The sequence below is a fragment of the Pinus tabuliformis genome, chromosome 1_1 (assembly GCF_031772625.1).
Source record: "Pinus tabuliformis cultivar Carrire ecotype Pingquan chromosome 1_1, CPIR1, whole genome shotgun sequence".
NCBI lineage: Eukaryota > Viridiplantae > Streptophyta > Pinopsida > Pinales > Pinaceae > Pinus > Pinus tabuliformis.
Window position 1 is genome coordinate 830,866,690 of NC_142297.1, and position 20,999 is coordinate 830,887,688.

The 20,999-nt window shown below is 32.8% G+C and overlaps 1 pseudogene; it reads right to left on the reverse strand.

Annotated features, from left to right (window-relative positions):
• Positions 1–2,968: 2,968 nt before the first annotated feature.
• Positions 2,969–9,948, reverse strand: LOC149216685 (heavy metal-associated isoprenylated plant protein 23-like; annotated as a pseudogene).
• Positions 9,949–20,999: the final 11,051 nt, after the last annotated feature.

Sequence of the window (20,999 nt, forward strand, 5' to 3'; positions counted from 1 at the left end):
AATAATCCCTCCAATTATAGGACCATCATGATAAACCCTTTGTTTGCAAAGCTATTTGGAAGCATGCTAGAAAACAAAATTAGCAAGTGGGCAAAAGAAAGAAATAAGCGTGCTAAAGGGCAAGCAGGTTTTAGACCTAAGCATTCAACAGTTGATCATTGCATAACTCTAAGGCACATCATTGAAAAAGTTTGGGAGAATAAGGAAGAAGTCTTTTGTTGCTTTGTTGATTTCAGAAAAGCGTTTGACTCGGTTCCTAGGGATAAACTTTGGCAAAGAATGGAGGAACTTGGGGTTCCTAAACATTTGAGAGCAGCTGTGCATAGACTGTATGAAGAGGTGAAAGTCAAAATTAGAACTTCGGCAGGCATTTCTGAAAGTTTTAGAAGCGATATCGGGGTCAAGCAAGGTTGCCCACTGTCTCCGACCCTTTTTGGTTTATATATCGACAAGCTTGAGGAGTGGTTAAATTCGCAAGGAGGTGATGGTATCTATTTGTGCAAGTTTGTTATAAGGCTTCTTTTGTATGCAGATGACCTTATTCTGATTGCTAAATCGGCGCTTGGTTTGCAAGAGCACTTACTATCCCTTGAGCATTTTTGTAGAAGTGTGGGGATGCAAGTCAATATCAGCAAAACGAAAGTAGTGGTCTTCTCTAAGAAAAGAAAACATAATCAACATAAGTTCTACTTTGAAGGCAACATTCTGGAAGAAGTTGCGGAATACAAATACCTCGGAGTTGACTTCAACAAAAATCTAAGCTGGAATGGTTGTAGAAAGAAAAGAACTTTGGGGGGTTGGAAAGCATTTTATGCTTTTCAAAATAGGTGTAGAGAGGCAGAGTTATGGGACTGGAAGACCACTCAAACTCTTTTTGGGCTTCTAGTGATTCCAGTGATTCTATATGGTTGTGAACTGTGGGCTAGTAGTACTTCCGACATGCAGTGGAGACAAATTGAGAAAATTCAGAAGCGTTTGATTACAAACAAATTTAAGATCAAAAGTGCAGTGCCTTATGATATCTTGTTAAGTGAAACAGGGGCTGCTCCTATTGAAGCAATTGCTATGGTGCGAGTCATAAGTTATTTAAAAAAAATTGAGCAAATGGAAGATGGTAGATGGCCTAAGGTTGTCTTTAATGATAGATTGTGCAAGAGCAAAAAAACTTGGATGCAACAAAATAACAAATGGTTTAGTAAATGGGATATTTGCTTGAACGCGTGCCCCATAAACAGCAAAGAGATAAAAGCTTTTGTTATGGAAAAGTTCCACAAACGTACTTGGGAGAAGGAGCTAGGAAGAAAGAAAAATTACTATATTGAAGTGTTTAATCCCACTCATAATCATCAACCAAAAGCATACATAGAGGCCAATATCTCTTGGAAAGCCAAAATTCTTATTGCTCAGTTAAGGACTAATTCTCATCAACTCCGTTGTGAAACAGGGCGCTGGAAAAGGCCAAAGGAAGTGTGGGAGGAAAGGGTATGCATTTTTTGTTCTTCCGGAAAAGTGGAAACAGAAAAACATTTCATTTTAGAATGTGAGGCCTTCAAAGACAACAGGGAAAGTTACGCAGATACGCTGGTAGCTAACTCTTGGGATAATCTATTTAACGAGGGGTTTGTCGAGAAGACGGGAGCATTTATTGTGAAGCTTCACAAAAAAAGGGCCGAATACATCAAGCAGATGAAAAAGCAATCTGTCCCATAGGCTATCTTTAGCCTCGTGGACGTTAAAATAATTTCTTTCTTTCTTCTTTCTTCTATAGTTTTTTTTTCCATTGTAATTATATATTGTTTCTTTATACACCTGTCCATTAAATTATATTTTCTATTTATTAATAACTTCTACGCCATACATGTTTTATTTATTTATTCGGCAACATCCTGTATACGGTGCATGCGTACGTGTCCCTTTGTGAAAGTATTAGTAGAAAACCAAAAGTTGTCTTATTAATAATGTCTCCTGCAGTGGATGCACCAGTAGAGTAGTAGGTGTATAATATGCTTTCTGTCTGGAATAAACAACTAGAAGATGGCGAAATAAAAATTATATAATTTAGTAGAGTAGTAGGTGTATGATATGCTTTAGGTCTCGAATAGACCATTAGCAGATGATGAATGTATAGTTTGTTTTTATTGGTTTAGTGGTTTAAATTTTTAAAATATTTTTTAATTTAAATTATAGTATTTAATATTTAAAAAAAATAAATTATGATATTTAATATTTAAAAAAATAATTTTATATATATTAGGGTTTTTAAAGATAAATTAAAAATTAAAAAAAAATTGAAAATTGTTTTATAAACAAAATCATAACAATATGACACGATATGATAGGGTAAGAATAGTGAATCTGAGTCTATGCAATTATAATGGTGTGTGGGGAATAAGTAGTGGTGTATAATTAAGTACTCAATAATTATGAGTAGTTTTCTCACAAGAAGGGGGTTGGTGTAAAGAAAAGTTTATTATAGTGTAACAAGAGAAATATTATCTATCTATATAGAAGAAAGAAAAAAAGAAAATTATGACGAGGTTAAAGATAATTTATGGGGCATATTGTTTTTCATATAGTTGATGTATTCTGTTTTTCATATAAAGTTTGACAATAAATGTTCCCAGCTTCTAGACAAATCTTTTGTTAAATAAATTATACTAAAACTAATAGCTAAAATATCTGCATAACTTTCTCTATTGTCTTTAAAAGCCTCACATTCTATATATATATATATATATATATATATATATATAAACACACAAAAACACCTAAAACATAAAACAACAAAATAGAGTTATATTATGGTGCAGGCATTGGGATTGTCATCACTGAAAAGTGCCATCTTTTGCTAAATAAATTATACTAAAACTAATAGCTAAAATTTCTGCATAAATTTCTCTATTGTCTTTAAAAGCCTCACATTCTATATATATAAACACACAAAAACATCTGGAACATAAAAATAGAGTTACATTATGGTGCAGGCATTGGGATTGTCATCGCTGAAAAGTGTTGTATATTATTCATCTGCACGGTTTGGAGTAGAGAAAGCGTATTCAACTTTCTGAACATAGCCAGGGGGAGCTTTCTTGTCATACGTGTTTGGGGCATATGGATAGTAAACCAGTTTGTAGGGCACGTAAGGCCACAACTCTGCAGCCTTCCCTATCCCCTATGTTACCAGAAACGTTACGATTGGCAGCGTTTCTGCGAAAAATAGTGCTAGAAACCATACAAGACGGGAAACCACGTTTTTTATGGGCGTTCTCGTTTTTATTGACAGAAAACTGGTTTTTGGCGAAACTGATCGTTTCCCACAACGTTTTATGCAAAAACGTTTATCCGTTTTCCCTGCAACGTTTTGGTTCCGTCTCCGTTTTTCCTCAATTGCTGTTAAATCCCATTTAAAAAGAAAAAGTTGCCAAGTTGATCCATTTCAAAAATAGCGGTTTCCAACTTGAGTTCTGTGAGTCAGCGGATGTGTGAGCACGATTTAAGCTGAGAGGAGCGTAGTGCCTGCCCGTAAAGCGAGGTGTGAGCACGATTTAAGCTGAGAGGAGTGTAGATTCATCATTCAAGAGACACCGGCCAAGAACAGTTTAATCAGAGAGGAGCGCATCGAACAGAGTCCATAGCATTCTGGATTTGTGAGAATTCTCAATTCACTGGTATGTTTTCATATTATTTCAATGAACCTAGGCTAGCAATTGATCTTTAAGATGCAACAAATTGTCATTTCGATTGCTCTCTTCCTGCATTGATAATGGATTTTTGTTGCTAACATTGAATATAGTTTGCACGGTTGTGTAGAACACTAACATGCTTATTGTGGGCTTGGCTGTAAACGGTGTTCTTATTTTAGCTGTGGTTTTGAATTTTTGTTGAATTTAAAAAATATCGGTGTTCTTATTTTAGCTGTGGTTTCAATTTTTTTTGTTGAATTTAAAGAATGTCATACCATGAAATATGTTCATATATTAAATGAGGGGTGAGATTTCTTGACAGAATAAACTGTAGTAGGTAAACCGTAACCGTAACATCTATTTTCAAACAGAGACAAAATGCCCCTGCTGAGAGCCTTTATATAACAGGTCTTGCATAGTACAAAATAATTCATTCAAAATTTCAATGTATTTAGATCACACAATCTTTGGTTCATAAACAAATATGAGTAATTTTTATCGTCTACAGCCAATTCACCATAGAATTCATGAAGTACTGCTTTAGTCAGTTCAACCATAGGTTTTTTAGATTCCAAAAGTTTTAGCTTATCAGGATTTTTCAATCTGGACCACTAGATTTGTAGATTACCTTGGAATCCCCAATGCCCATGTAATTCTAAGTGATAAGTCTAACCACTTTGTTTTTCTTACGGCCTTTTGTGTAGAAACCCGTGCATTCCAATAATAAACTATTACCAAATTACCAATATATCCTTTTTATGTTTACAGTCAAGATTGGTAATTGGACAGTCGATTGATTGAAATTTACCAAAGGGCCATCATTTATATGATCATACTTGGCTATACAAAGTTTCCCAAGCACTTTAAAATTGCGGTTTCTCCTCTATTCTTTTCCTTTTATATTTTTCAGCTCTGTCATCTTTAATATCAACAGGAGAAATATTTTCTATGACAATATCAAATTTTTCTTTGGAAATATTGATTGCATTATGATATTCTGATAATCTATTAGAACCATGCAATTCTTTCAAAATAATCTGAGAATTGGAGGAATCATCAAATAATAGAGGTAGAGATTAATTGCAATTTGTGGTTATAGCCTAATAAAATGGTTGTTTTCTGGAAATTGATTTCTATACGAGCTACTCTTTCAAGTATCCAACCTTTACGATAGAACCAATTCCAAAAGTCAAAAGGTCATGTACAAATAAAAGGTTAGATAATGATAAATGTCTATGTTTTTATCTTACATGTATTTTGAGAACTCAAAAAACATATTTCAACCTCAAAATGCTACTTAAACCTTACGCTATCATAACAAAAATAAAGCGCGAGATGATTTTTGCCCCCAAATATAGGTTCATCATTTATCACCAAGCCCCCATAGTCTGTATAAATGAAAATAATACAAGGACTCAAACTATGTTCCAATTAACCAAATTAAACTTCTCGTCATTATTTTCCCCCCTGCCATAAGAATTTTCTGATCATGATACTAATTTGTTTTTTGATACTCTTCGGAGCTACAAGCCCAGAGCACATATAACTCGACAAAGCAGATAAGACAGACTTAATTAATATTATTTTTCCTACTAAGTTCAACCAAAAGGAACCCCAACTTCCTATTTTCTTTTTCAATTTTTGTATTATCGCCTCCCAAACTTCCTTGAAATGAATACCTAAATAAATTTTCACTCCCAAATATTTGAAATATTTCCATCCAATTTGAACCGGAAAATCAAAAGTTGATGCAGTCTCCTGTGGTATTTCCTCAAAACAATTCCAGCCATATAGTCCCAAGAAAATAATATAAATGAATGTAATGTTTTGCATAGCCTTAGGTGCTCTCTAGTTATATTCTTGATGTTTGACCAGGTCATTTGTGACAATATAATTTCTTTCCTTTTATAACTTCATAAATAGTAATCTCTTGTAACAAATAATTTCTTTCCTTTTATAACTTAATAAATAGTAATCTCGTAAATAGTGTAAACACATGTTCAACATGTAAGGGCCACTTTCTTTTAGTTCCATCAATTTAAGATAAATTTATCTGATTTTCTTTGTACCATATTCTGTCAAGCAATGTTATACTTTTTTATTGTTATTACACTCAAATGCTTCTAGTACAAGCATTTATCACTTATTTCTAGTACAAGCACTTAAGTGATGTAAAAATTTAAGTGTTCACAATTGTTTTAGTTTATTTTTTTAAGTACTTACATATTTATCATTTACAATTTCTTTAGTTTTAGTTGTTTGCATAGTTATAGATTTCTTAGTTTTCACAAAATTAGTTTAGTTTAACTCATTTGGATAGTATCAAATGCACATAAATTTAGCCTTCACAATTGTTAATTACTTAATTAATGTTTATGTTTCAAATTTGTGTTAAAATTTTGTAGGGACTACTTTTTCCACCCATAAAGGTCAAATAGCAATAATAGAAAAAACATTGAAGTGAACAATAATTGAATAATAGGCACTAAATATATTTTTTTTGTACCACTAATAGAATTTTATGTTTTTCTTTAATATTGAAGTTAAAATAATTAATAGAATTACACTTACTACATATCACATTGTAAAATTTAAGTATAGTAATGAAATTCAATAGTTTTGAATTTAATTTTACATCAAATGAAATTATGATTGCTCTATCAGTATATTCTCTCATGCAATACATTAAACTATGCAAGTGAATAAATTTATTTCTTCAAACTCTTTGTTAATTGTATTTTCTAATTAAGTATTAGTTTTATTTTTCTTTTTATTTTTTAATTAGTTTTCAAATATAAATCGTGCAGATTAGAATTGGTTGTGGAAGAGAATTATCTATTCTTTATTCCACTCATTTGTCATTACAATGGAAGAAAGTTCATCAGCTTCACAAAGTAGACCACCCCTTTCCCAACAGACTTCTTCCGCGGGAGTATCAAAAAAAGTCCAAAGCAAAGAATATCAAGAAGCAAAAAAGGCATTTGAAGCAAGGTTATGGGCGGCCGTGAAATGCACTAAATCTTATAGTGGAGGAGCAAGTGGATCAAGTGGTTCAAAGTCTTGGTTTTGCCCTTATTGTAAAACACAAAAAACAGGGAGTGTAGCAAGAGTTCGATGGCATTTACTTGGAATGGGGAAGAAAGAACAAACAGTTATATGTACGAATGTACCTAAAACAAAGAAAGCATCTCTACATAAACAATTTAATGAACTTGAAAAATTGAGACATATTGTTGAAGGTTCAATTCAAACCAACAACAATCCTAGTGGATTAGTAGTTGGTGGTCAACACTCTTATTCTCAACATCAAGTTCCAGTTTCCCATCTTGAAAATTTATGGGATGTGAAAGGGAGGGGAAATCTCGATGCATCCATTGGGCGATTTTTTTTCGCAAACGGCATAGCTTTCAATGTTTGTAGATCTCCTTATTGGAAGGAAATGGTGAGGGATTTAGTTAACACTGCCCCTAAAGGTTACATGCCTCCTAGTTATGAAAAGATGAGGACGACAGTGTTATCTGAAGAGAGGGCTCGGGTTGAAGCTCGACTTCATGACATTAAAGATAGTTGGAAAGAATTTGGGGTCTCCATTGTCTCAGATGGTTGGACAGATGTCAACCATCGTCCCCTTATCAATATTTTGGTATCTTGTCCGAAAGGAGTTATGTTCTTAAAATCCCATGATACCACAGGAAAAACAAAAGATGGTTCATACCTAATGGGTCTCTTCAAAGAGGCAATAGAGGAGGTTGGAAGAGAAAATGTGGTCCAAATTATTACAGATAGTGCCTCAAATAATGTCCTTGCTGGGGGATTGATTGAGGATGAATATCCAACAATTTTTTGGACTCCTTGTTCTATGCACTGCATGAATTTGCTCCTGAAAGATATTAATAACATTGCATGGGTTGGGAAAACTATAAATGAAGCAAAGGCATTACAAAATTTTATTATTAATCATGCAACATCCATAGCAATTTATAGGAAATATGCAAATCTTCAACTTCTTCGATGCGCTGAGACTAGATTTGCATCTGCATTCATCATGCTTCAACGTCTTATTAAAATGCATCAATCTTTGAGAGAGATGGTGGTATCAATGGATTGGCAGAGATGGAAGGGTTCTCATATTGGAGATGGCCCAAAAGTTGAGGACATTATTATTGGCATTTCTTCAGAGGATTTTTGGAGGAGAGTGGAGGATGTTGTCACCTTGATCACACCTATTGTTTCCACCCTTCGCATATTTGATAGTGATCAACCATGCTTAGGGGATGTTTTTGAGAGTATGGATCAAATGAGAGAGAAACTTCATGATATAATGGAAGATGAAAATTCTAGGATTGACAAAGACACTAGAAATGAAGTGTGGGAACTTAGTTTGACAAGGTGGAAAATGCTTCATAGCCCTCTTCATTCAATTTCATTTTTACTCAATCCTAAATGGTTTCACAAGAAACCATCTACAGATGTGGAAGTGATGCAAAATTGGAACACTTTTATAAGTAGGTGTTACGATTGTCAGGATCGCACTACTTTACGACTTGAGTTGGGAAAGTACTTGAGATCAGAAGACCACTTTGCAAATGAAGATTGTGCATACAATAGAGAACAACTTGGACCCATAGACTTTTGGATGCAATATGGTACAGGGACTCCCTTGCTTCATAGTTTGGCTATCCGTTTGCTTTCACAGGTATGATCAATACTGAATACCTTTAATGTATTGATTTATTGTTTAAGAAATTAAGTCTAATCTTCATTTTTTATTATTTTCCTTTTAAGATTTCAAATGTCTATTGCTGACATAATGTTAATTTTGTTTTACAGGTTACTAGTTCATCTGCATGTGAAAGAAACTGGAGTGAATATGCCTTTATACATTCATCAAAAAGGAATCGCCTAGGTACAAAAAAGGCACAAGATTTGGTGTTTGTACACTCAAATCTACGCTTGTTGTCTCGACAACAATTAGAGTATAAAACTGGACCCACTAGAATGTGGGATTATGGTGGTTCACAAGATGATGGAGATGATGAGCTTCCACTTGAGGTGACACAAGACAATGCTGAAGACATGCTTGATAGTACCAAGAAGTCTAGTGACCATAATAATGATTTTGGAATTGGGTCAAGTTGAACAACCATTCTAGAAAATGAACTTGACAATCTAGATTATTAAGTTTATTTGTCTTTTGCATATGAATTGCTAGAAGTGGCTTTAGAGATACATTTAATTATTTATATTTCAAATATTTTATTCTCATAAATGTTTGCTATTTTTTTGGAATTAATGATTGGCTAAAGTTTTGGATTTGGCAAATTATGACATCTTTCTTAAAAGTAAATCACTCTTTTTAAATGTTTCTTTCGAACTTCACATGTGGAAACATTAGATTTTTATGATTAAAATTAAATCACTCTTTATAAATGTTTCTTTAAAACTTCACATGTGGAAACATTAGATTTTTATGATTAATGTTGTGTTTTATATTGTTAACATTTAATCTTGTTTTTTCTCTCTCCTCATTTCTTATATAAGAAACCTGCAAACTCTGTTTCTCGTATCATTCTCATTCTCGTTTCTCGTTCCGTTTCCCTTCCCGTTTCTAGTAACATAGCCTGTCCCTGCTTTCACTCTCTCCCGTACCGTCTGCGCATCCACGTTGCCCGTCACTGTTAATCTGCTCTGACTTCTGTTTACTTCCACCGACTTAACACCTGCCAAATTAACCGAAACAAAATTATTTATTCGTCATGAACCCTTCCTTGCCAATATAAGCCGTTCAGGGAAAAACGCGAAGTCTTCATCAACGCAAAGTGAAATAAAACAAACAAAGAATAAATAAAATAGAATAGGTTCATAACTGCATTTTATGTTTTTCAATCCCGCTCCATGTTCATAGATCCAGGTTTTAAATGGAACTATGATAATGTATTTAAAATATATATATTACTTTGATATAGAACAGAGATCTTGCCTTTCATAGATGAGACCGAGTGTTTCACTTTTCTTTCGCATCCTTCACAGTCCATGCGTATTTTCACCTCCACTGTCTGCGGTCCAAAAATTTAAACGAATGAAGAATTCTTCAACGTGATCGGAGAAACACTAGGATAGTGATACAAATGAATACATAAACTCTTATATAGATCATATTAAGTTAACTTAAAATCGACATAATTAACTATGTATTTACCAGAAGATCTTTAGCACGTTTGCGGCGTTTGAAGTTTCGACCAAGCAGGGCCGATATAAAATCCATTGTGCCCTTATCGGACCAGAAAGCTCGCTGTAACCGGTCAGAAATAATATAGAGAGATACTTCAGAAGGTTTCGGCGGAAGAGGAAAATGAAGAAGTGAATTTATGGATGAATATTGGAGGAGATATTCTAAGCGATGGTTCAAAATAGAAAAGCATGGAAAAAGTATGATCCGGCACACCTACAATCGTTACTGAACGTATAAATTATATTAGAGGCCTCACAAATGAAATTCAGCACGATGATCAATATGAGCTTGTAGCCATGGTACTCTGCCTTTTCAAGGGAAATGGGAATATTGTTGGGACACGTGGTGGGAATTATTATAAACATATAACCTCGACAAGGAGTACAGTATGGGATAGCGAAAAGCTCGAGAGGGGGAGATTTAAAGCGCCTCTGGCTCTCATTACAATACAGCCAGCTATTACTATTTACCGTGAGCAGAGCTAAAAAAAAACGTGGATCTTGAAGACTAGTTATGATGTTGGCTGCTTGTTACGCGGCACTCCCCCATTTAAAACATAATTCCCGTCTTTTCATGCAAGAAAAGGTTTCGTAGTGAGATGGCATTGGCGAGCTGTAGGGTTATGAACCAGAGCTGTCATACAATAGAAGCAAATGTCAATGTAAAATCTACCCATCCTTTACGCAATCTGACGTGGCGGCCCTATGATGGGTTGAAATGAATCTTCTCCTTTTACTACCAAAAAGGCGTGCACGGGATGGACGCAGAGTGGACTCCAGCCATTCTTGATTCACATTCAGCTCAACCAACGGAAACATACATCCATTCCACTCTATTGCTCCGCTCACGCACAACTCACTTCCACTCCATTACTCAAAACTACCATGTTATTCGAAACAACTCATCCTCTCAAGTCTTAAAAAATTCCTTTATAACATCAAAAGCAGGTTTCCATATCAAACCTTTAAAATCTGTGTATATGTCAAGTTCTGTGTACATGACCTACCTCTCCATATTTAGAATCCATTGTATAAAACCTACATCTTTACAACCTCAAACGTGGGTCCGTCCTCAACAACTTTTCACAAAGAAAAACAGTTGCAAGAAAGAAGAGAGAATTATGAGGCATTACACGTAAGCCCTAAGGCAACGCTTATTGAGAAAGAGATATGTGTGATGAATAATTGCACCGTAGTGATCTTCATTCCTAGTAGTTTCTATATTTAATGCTTTCTCCTTAATTTTGCTATTGTAGAGATTATTACATTACAATCCAATATCATGATCATAAAAAATAATACCATTTCTGCTAAAATAAACGAGAGTGGTTAGTAATTATGTGAGGGCCATACTCCATACAAAATAGCTCTCCCAAGTACCGTTCGTTTGCTTTTTGTAGAACTTGCTCAACGAGATCATTGTGCAAACAAAGTAATACTCGTTTGCTTCTTGTAAAACCTGTTCAACGAGATCATTCTGCAACAATATCGAGTTATTATTTTTTGACTCAGTTACCATTATTCATAAGCCTTGATGATAATCCCAGTTGGGATTTGAAATGTTGGCATAAAAATGTTCATACTGTGGATTCTGAGAGAGGCTGAGTTAAAAGATACAAACCACAAATCTCTTAAATCCAGAATCAAATTATTATACCGTCGAAAAAACAATGTCATGATCATAGAGAATTCACAAAAATACCATGAAGTTAAATTAGTAGAAAAAACGTAAATTCATATATACATGGAACTGCTCAATTTTCCATCCTCTGCATTGGGAGCAAAGTCTTCGAATAGCTGAATAGTTTTTCTGTCATACATCTTGCTAAGGATGGTATAACATTTTACTTGTAATTATATTTTATAAAAAAATTCTCACTTCTGTATTTATATCTTAAAAGAAAAGACCTCTCTGGAGTGAGGTATTTGTTTCATGGAGATTTGATCTTCCAAGGACTATCAAAAAAGACATGAAATAGAAAGGGATAGAAGATAAAAAAAAATAAAAAGAAGACGAAAGGTAGATGGATGTATGCGGTTTAAGAATCTCTTACTATTCCTTAACTAAAACATCAGGAGGTTTAATTTATTATTCGTGCATCATTCACCCAACTATGTTCCAACTCTCAAGTCAATTTGTTTAATTAAGTTAAAAGATCCAAGCATGATCCCAGTGAAAACTGACTAGATTGCAGGTCAGCAAATTTCATTAGCAACATAATTACATTGGTTTATGACATAAAAGTAATTATAAATATTTTAAAAAAAAATCTTAGATTTCAATGTTTGAGTGAGGAAAATGTAACGATATAATTACATATGTTTATAACATAATAATAAATATTAAAAAACAGAACAAAAAACTTTTATTCCAGTTTTTGAGCAACTAAAATGTATTATTATTATTATACTTCTAGAAATATTTTAATACAAAATTCAGTAGAAAGATAGTTTTACTTGGCGAGGAACTAATTAGATAAATTTATAACATAACATAATTATAAATATTTAAAATAAAAAAATTTATATTTTCAGTTTTTGAGTGAGGAAAATGTATCATTATTATACTTTTTAAAAATATTTCAATATAAAATGTAGTTGGAAGAGTTGACCTCAACCACTAGAGGCACATATTGCTTTTCTAGCCATGGCATGTTCAAATCTCTGAAGACATGCTTGAAAATTTATGCATCTTGAATCTAAGAGGGGGCATGCTTGAAAATTTATGCATCTTGAATCTAAGAGGGACATAAATTAAATGGCTGAATGGATCTATACCCATATGTTTTCCCATAAGAATGGGTGGTGTAAAGGAAGGCTTGGAATGATCATAAGCCTTTTTCTATTTAAAAAAATTCAAAACATATATATTTTGTTGTTGAATGAGCTAATATTCACAGGTGGCTAATTTTGTATGTTTTTTTCCAAAAAAGAGATTCACTCAATTTCATTTAACATTTTACAGTGTGCATATTAAGGACTGGCAAGGTTTTCCAAGTTTTCTAAACTTTATGATAAATTTTCATATAAGGTTGGCTCATCAACATTAGTCTATGCAATTATAATGGTGTGTGGAGAAAAAGTAAAGGCTTAAAGTTGGGTACCAAAAGGCAACAACCTTAGGTTATAATCTCCTTGTCGGTGCTTTATATTTAAGGAGAACCAAAATATATATCTTAAATAATACATAGCATTATAGCTTGAATAGGAATGTACTCAATTTAATTTTCTATTTAGCAATTTTATTTTAATTCTTATTTCAACATGTGGAAATCAATATTCTCATTACCACTAAATGAGTGGATCATTAAAAAATGCAAAAGGACAAGAGAGAAAGAGTTGGGAAGGAGATTCTTATTGGTTAAGATTTGAATAACTCAATCTACTTTTGATTTCAACAACAGATGATGTCAAGAGTTTGAGTTAGTCTTTTGATCTGAGTCAAGTCATATCTTATATTCATTTTATGTTAATTTGAAAGTTTTTTAATTGTGCTTTAGATTGAAAATGAATGTCCTCTTAACACATATTTCATTAGAGTTGTAAGAATCATGAAATAATAAATTGTCATAAGAATCACAAAGTAAGAAATATTATATATAAAAGATGTATTTAGAGATCAAAATCTGACATTTAAGGAAATTTCATCCTAAAAGTACCCATGAAATTTTCATGTAATTTCCATGTCATAATATGTAAACCAATCAAAATCATTTAAATTTAGAAAAAAGGTACATGTAAATATTTTAGAGGGAAATGAATAAAAACTATTTTTTTTTTAATTATATTTTCGGCTTATCTCCTTATAGGTTTACTCAAATTCAAGTACATAGACACTCGTTGGATGCTGAATTAAATTCTACGTCCAAGGAGTACCCATTATGCATACTTTTGAGAAGACCCACATTGATGAAAAACATGTTCAATTGAAGATATATTAAAAAACTTGTTGAACATGCTTTTTTAATGTATCTTCAATTTTTATCAATGTGGGTCTTCTCAAATGTATGCATAATGGGTACTCGTTGGATGTGGAATGTCCAACAACTGTCTATACTTGAAATTTGAGTAAATATGTAAGGAGATAAGCCAAAACTACAATTAAAAAAATAGTTTTCTTCTTTTCCCTCCAAAATTCATAACTCTTATTTTATTATTTTAACTATTATTTTATTATTTTTCCTTAGGAGGCCATATTTGGGCTGAATTTTCCTCTAGTGCTTATTGAAATCTTAAAATATAAAATTCTTACTCAAAGTTTACTATTCCTTGTCATAATTTTCATTCTTGTAGATATAGGGTTCTTAGCATTCCACAAGGGGATCTTGTCCTCTATTTGGAGTTAATGTTATAATATGATTAGTACTTTGTACAATATCTCCTATGAGGTAGGTGATATAGTCACAAGGATCATGATAAACCATTTCATAAAGGTTTTCAACACATGCACCACTTTCACCATTTATGGTCTTAAGCAGATTCACAAGACCATGTTCATGTTTTTTGGCATTTCACTATACTTAGAAATTTATTTTTATAGCCAAGTCTATTTTTTCGCTATTAAAATGATGTTCTAATATTCATGTAATTCCATGGCCAACCTCATTTTGTAACCATCATTATTGTGTTTTAGTGTGTTTCTAGTGTTTGGCTTAAATCATCAACACTCATTTATTTTAATCATGTATGGTTATGACCCACCTAATCATTATGTAGTCCCACAATTCCTCTTGCGGAGGGTAGCCTACCTCTTGAATTGTGTATAAATACGCACCTAAGTCTAACTTGTAATTTTCAATCATGTGTTATTCTTAGTCTCCTTAATACATATGAATAAGCCTACAAACACTCAAAGATCTCTTGTTCTTGGTTTGCATCTTCTTTCTGGCATGCTTATGGGTTCTCTCTCTTGTACACTTCACATCAAATTTAGGTTCACTTATTATGGTTTTATCTTATGTTTCTTTGGTGTTTATTTTCCTTCTCTTAGATCCCTTCGCTCTCTTATAAATCTCAACATGGTGTTAGAGTGGGAATGAACCTTCCTTACTCATTTCATTACTAGCTAGAGTTTCTCTTCTCCAATGTTTCTGTTGATATCCTTTGTGATCAAACATTGCATGTGGAGGAGTGCCTAACTTAAAGAGCTTTTGAAGCTATTTTTTCGTTGTCTTATTGGACAGAAAAGGGCATCCAACTTGAGAGTTTATTGGATGCTTTATTTCAAACAATTTTCAAGACTTTTTGTTAGTGGAATCAATCTTGTTCCATTACTCCCAAACTAATATGTCAAATTTATTACAATTGTTCTGAAGTTTTAGACAAATACCTTTCTTTTAAGGTATTTATAAGGTTTCAAACCTTGGACAATATTATTTCTTCTTGTTTCAGCAACAAATATTATTTATTTTAGATTTATTAAAAGGAGTTAGTACTCCTCTTTCACTTAAATCTACAGAGGCACGAATGTTGACAACTCTTTGAAGGCCTCTACTAAGTTTGACACTAACTAAAATAAGTAGATTGTCCTATATTTTTGGTTTCTTGACCCTATTAAAGGTTATACAACTTTTTTAAGACTAAAAATAGGAGCACCTTTAATTGAAGCTAAGTAGATGTAGGATCCCAATCTACTTCTATCTCTACATATTCCATGTGAAGAGAAATAACTAAGCAATCCAAATCTATCAACATTATTATACATTGAAATATGAATTAAACTTTTAAAATTTAAATCAAATTTTCAAATACAAATGATTATGCCTTAGATAAATTGAGCTAAGTGTTGTGTTTCTTAGTGTCTCACCAAGTAATTTCTTGTTGCAAAGTCAAAGATTGTAACAAATAAATACAATGAAAATTAACTTCTTTTTTTCTTAATTAGTTGCACCTATTGGAATGGATTTTATCAAACATGCTCCAATTGTGCTCACAACTTGAAGCATTGCAGGTTTGGTTTAATATTCTTATGACAAATTTGTTAAGGTATGACATAATACTATCAATTTTTTACCACCAATGACCTAGCAATTGACAAGGGTTTAAGACTAAAGATCAAAGACAATAAAAAGTTAAAAATTAAAAGAATCAAGATAAAAATATTTAATTACATCTAACGTTAATCAATAAAATTCAAATAATTTTGATCAAACTTTCAAGGATATCTCACTACAACAAAACCAGCGATTAGCGTCCCTTTTTACTTCTTTTTTTGCATCTAGAGCCCATTTTTGGTGCTATTTGCATCCATTTATCAAATATGGTGCAAAACTTGACACAAAATTTGCATCAAGTTTTGCACCAAATCTTACACCAAGTTTAGCACCAGGTATTGCAATAGGTTTTGCACCAAATTTTATGCCAAGTTTTGTGTCATCCTTTGCACCAGGTTTTGTTCCAGGTTTTGCATCAATTTTGGCATCTATTTTTGTTTGACATACTTTTGCATCCTCATTTGCATCCACTTTTTGCACCTACACTTGCATCAACTTTTGCATCCTTTTTTGCATCCTTTTTTAAATCATTTTTTGCATCCATTTTTTCATCCATTTGTGCATCACTTTTGCGCCACGTTTTACATCGAGTTTTGTGTCTAGTTTTGCATATAATTTTGCATCTACTTTTGTTGCATCCACTTTTCCATCTTGTTTGGCATCCATATTTACATCCTCTTTTGCATCTATTATTGTACCCACTATTGCATCTAATATTTTTGTGCCACAATTGGCGCCTAGTTTGGCACCTCCTTTTGCACCCACTTTTGATTATAATTTTGCATCCATGTTTGCATCCTCATTTGCATCTAGGTTTTCATCAACTACTACATCTATTTTTGCATCCCTTTTTTTATCCAATTTTGGACCAGGATTTGCATCGGGTTTTGTGTCTCGTTTTGCATCTACTTTTGCATCGACTTCTATTGCATCCACTTTTGCATACAATTTTGCATCCACTGTTACACTCATTTTAAATTTCACTTTTTGCATCCCTTTTTACATCTTCATTTGCATCATACTTTGATTCTTTTTTTTCATCTATCATTACATCCACTTTTGTTATGCCATAATTTGCACCATGTTTTGCACTCACTATTGTATCCACGTTTGCTTCCAATTTTGCATCCATGTTCACATCCTCTTTTGCATCAAATATTGCATCTATTTTTGCATCCACTTTTGTGTCAGGTTTATGCATTGGGTTTTGCATCTCGTTTTGTATCTACTTTTGCATCTACTTCCATTGTATCCATTTTTTTCATTCAATTTTGTTTTGCCTGTTGCATCAATGTTTGCTTCCACTTTTACATCCATTTTTGCATCTTATTTTGCATATTTTTTGTCTATTGTTACATCCACTTTTGTTGCACCATATCTTGCGCCTACCATTGCAACCACATTTGCTTCCACGTTTGCATCCACATTTTCATCCTCTTTTGTGTTCAAGTTTGCATCAGATATTGTGTATGTTTTTGCATCCCCTATTGTATCCACTTTTGTTTCATCCATTTTTGCATCTACTTTTGTGTCCGTTGTTGCATCCACATTTGTTTCACCACAGTTTGTGCCAAGTTTTACACCTACCATTGGACCCATGTTTGCTTCCACTTTTGCCTTCATGTTTGCATCCAAGTTTGCATTGACAACTGCATCTACTTTTGCATCCACTTTTGTGTTAGGTTTTTCGTGTTGTTGTGTATCTACTTATGTTGTATCCACTTTTCATCCAATTTTACTTCTATTGTTGCCCCCATTTCTATGTTCGCTTTTGCATCCCTTTTCCAACACTCATCATATTTTCTGCATTGATGATATTCCTTATGGCATTGACAATTATGAACAATTGATGACAATGTCAATAATATTGACAATGATGAAAATGAAGATGATGGCGATGACATGAATTGTGATTATGATGATAAAGACGATAGTGGTTACAATGACATTAATGATGATGATGGCAATGATTATGATGATGACGACGCTAATGACCTTGGCGAATCTTCCCAATTTTAGATGTTGTCATTGTCATAATCATAAGCATTATCTTTGGTGTCATCATCATCATTTTCATCTAGGTCATCATCAAAAACAATAATGGCATGAATGATGATGATGATTACAACAATGTTGATAGAATTACATTAATGATGATGATGGGGATGATAAAAATGACAATGACGATGATAATGGTGGTGATGATGATGATCATCGATCATCTCTAAAAAATAGAGTTGTTATTTCTCTTACGTATATCAATGTGTCCTAAACAACCCTTTTCTAGCACTGATCACATTTTTTGGGTTGATGATATTTCTTACAACGTCTATAATTATAAACAATTGCAAACAATGTCCATAATGATGATGATGATGGAGCTGATGATGATGGCATGAATGGTGATTATGATGCAATAACGATGACAAGGATGATGGTGATGATGACGACAATGATTATGAGAATGAGAATGAACAATTACTAGTTTCACTACCATCTTCTGGATACATATTACTATCATACTTTTTAAATTTTGTGTCTCTCTTGAGGTATCTTACTATAATGGTGTTGTCAACACTAGAAAGATATCTTGTTGTAATGGTGGTTCTAATGTTAGCACTAGCAAAGTTTTTGTTAAATTTTGGTTAAAAAAAATCGATTTATGCAATTATTTTGACAATCTATGTAAAAAAGTAAATAACATCCAATTATTTTGACTGTAGTCCCATTGATTATCATGAATTCACCAGTATGAAGACCATCTTCTACATACATATTATTATTAAACTTTTTGCATTATATCCCTCTTATATCTTGTTGTAATGGCAGTATTAGCACTAAAAAAATACCTTGTTGTAATGGTGATGTTAGTATTAGCACTAAAAAAATCACTAAATTTTGGTAAAAAAAAGTTTATCATTTATTTATTTTTAATTTGGGAAATTTTTGTTTGTTTTTTTTTTTTTTAATTCTATTTTTATGCAGTAATATTTTTTTTGGTTGAATTTTGGTAGTAACTAGTTTTTGGTCGAATCATATGTATTAACCATGTTCTTTATGCTACAAGTCTAATTGTTGGGACAAAATTGCTCTTTCAAATAAGTTGCAAAAGCTATTTTACATCCATTGTTGCACCCATGTTTACACCCACTTTTACATCCCTTTTTGCATCCTATTTTTCATCTTCATTTGCTTCTTTTTTTGCATCTATCATTACATCTACTTTCATTGTGACAAAATTTGTTCCATGTTTTGCACATACTGTTGTACCCACGTTTGCTTCCAATTTTGCATCCATCTTCACATCCTCTTTTACATAAAATATTTCATCTATTTTTGCATCCACTTTTGTGTTGGGTTTTGCATCTCATTTTGTATCTTCTTTTGCATGTACTTCCATTTCATCCATATTTTGCATCCAATTTTGTTTCTCATGTTGCACCCGTGTTTGCATCCACTTTTACATTCCTTATAGCATCTTGTCTTGCATCTAAGTTTGCATATTTTTTTGTGTCTATTATTACATCCACCTTTTTTGTGCTATTATTTGTGCCATATCTTATGCCTATCATTGCAACCCACATTTTCTTCCACTATTGCATCCATATTTTCATCCTCTTTTGTGTCCAAGTTTGCATCAAATATTGTTTATGTTTTTTGCATCCCATTTCGAATTTACTTTTACATCCACTTTTGATTTGTCTAGTTTTGCAACTAGTTTTATGTTCACTATTGCACCCATGTTTGGCCCATGTTTACATCCGTTTTTTCATCCAAGTTTTCCTCCTTTTTACATTCAAGTTTGTGTCCCTTTTTTTTTACATTCATTGGAGTATCCACATTTGTTTCACCACAATTCATGCTAAGTTTTATGCCTACTATTGTGCCCATGTTTTCTTCCACTTTTTCATCCATGTTTGAGTCCTATTTTGTGTTCAAGTTTGTATGAACTATTGCATCTACTTTTTCATCCACTTTTGTTCAATTTTTCTATCTTGTTCTGCATCTACTTATGTTGTGTCCACTCTTCATCCAAATTTACGTCTATTTTTACCCCCATTTTTTTGTTTAATTTTGCATCCATTTTCCAATACAGATCATATCTTTTGCATTGATTATATTTCTTATGACATTGAAAATTATGAACAACTGATGACAATGTCAATAATTATAACGATGATGATAATGAAGATGATGACGATGACATGAATTGCGATTATTATGATAATGACAATGATGATAAAGACGATGGGAGTTACAATGACAATGATGATGATGCTAATGACCTTGGCCATTCCTCCCAATTTTTAAATGTTATCATGGTAAAAATCATAATAATTATCTTTGGCGTCATCTTCCAAGTCATCATCATCTGATCATCATTATCATTATTTTCATCTTGGTCATAATCAAGAACAATAATGGCATGAATGATGATTATGATGTTCATGATGAAGATGACAAAAATTATGATAAAACTTATATTAGTTATGATGATGGGGATGATGAAAATTATAATGACGATGATAATGGTAGTGATGTTGATGATCATCAATCATTTCTAAAAAATAAAGTGGTTATTTTTCTTTCATATATCATGTGTCCTAAGGTTGGTGATATTTCTTATGATACCTATAATTATGAACAATTGACAACAATATACAAAATCATGATGATGATGATGATCATGAAGACATGAATGGTGATTATGATGATAATGAAATGATGACAATAATGATCACATTGATGGTGGTGATGATGGCAATAATGAAGATGATGACCCTCCCTCTAAACTAGCGAGGTACTCATAATGAGACAAAAAAGTACTCTCAAGTTGAAATATTCATATAAGAAGGGATCTAGATTGATAAGCATCAATGATGATTTACATCATCATAGCCAAAATTTTCAAAATAGTAAGGCCTTGACTAACAAGTTTATCTCTCCATTAGATCAGAGCACAATGTTGGGAGGCATAAATTTGGACACCACTGCCTTTCAAGGCACTTACCCCACCAAGATGTTTACCAGGTATGTCCTCACATGATCATTTCCTAATCCACTATCATAATATTTGACACCAGAAAATGTC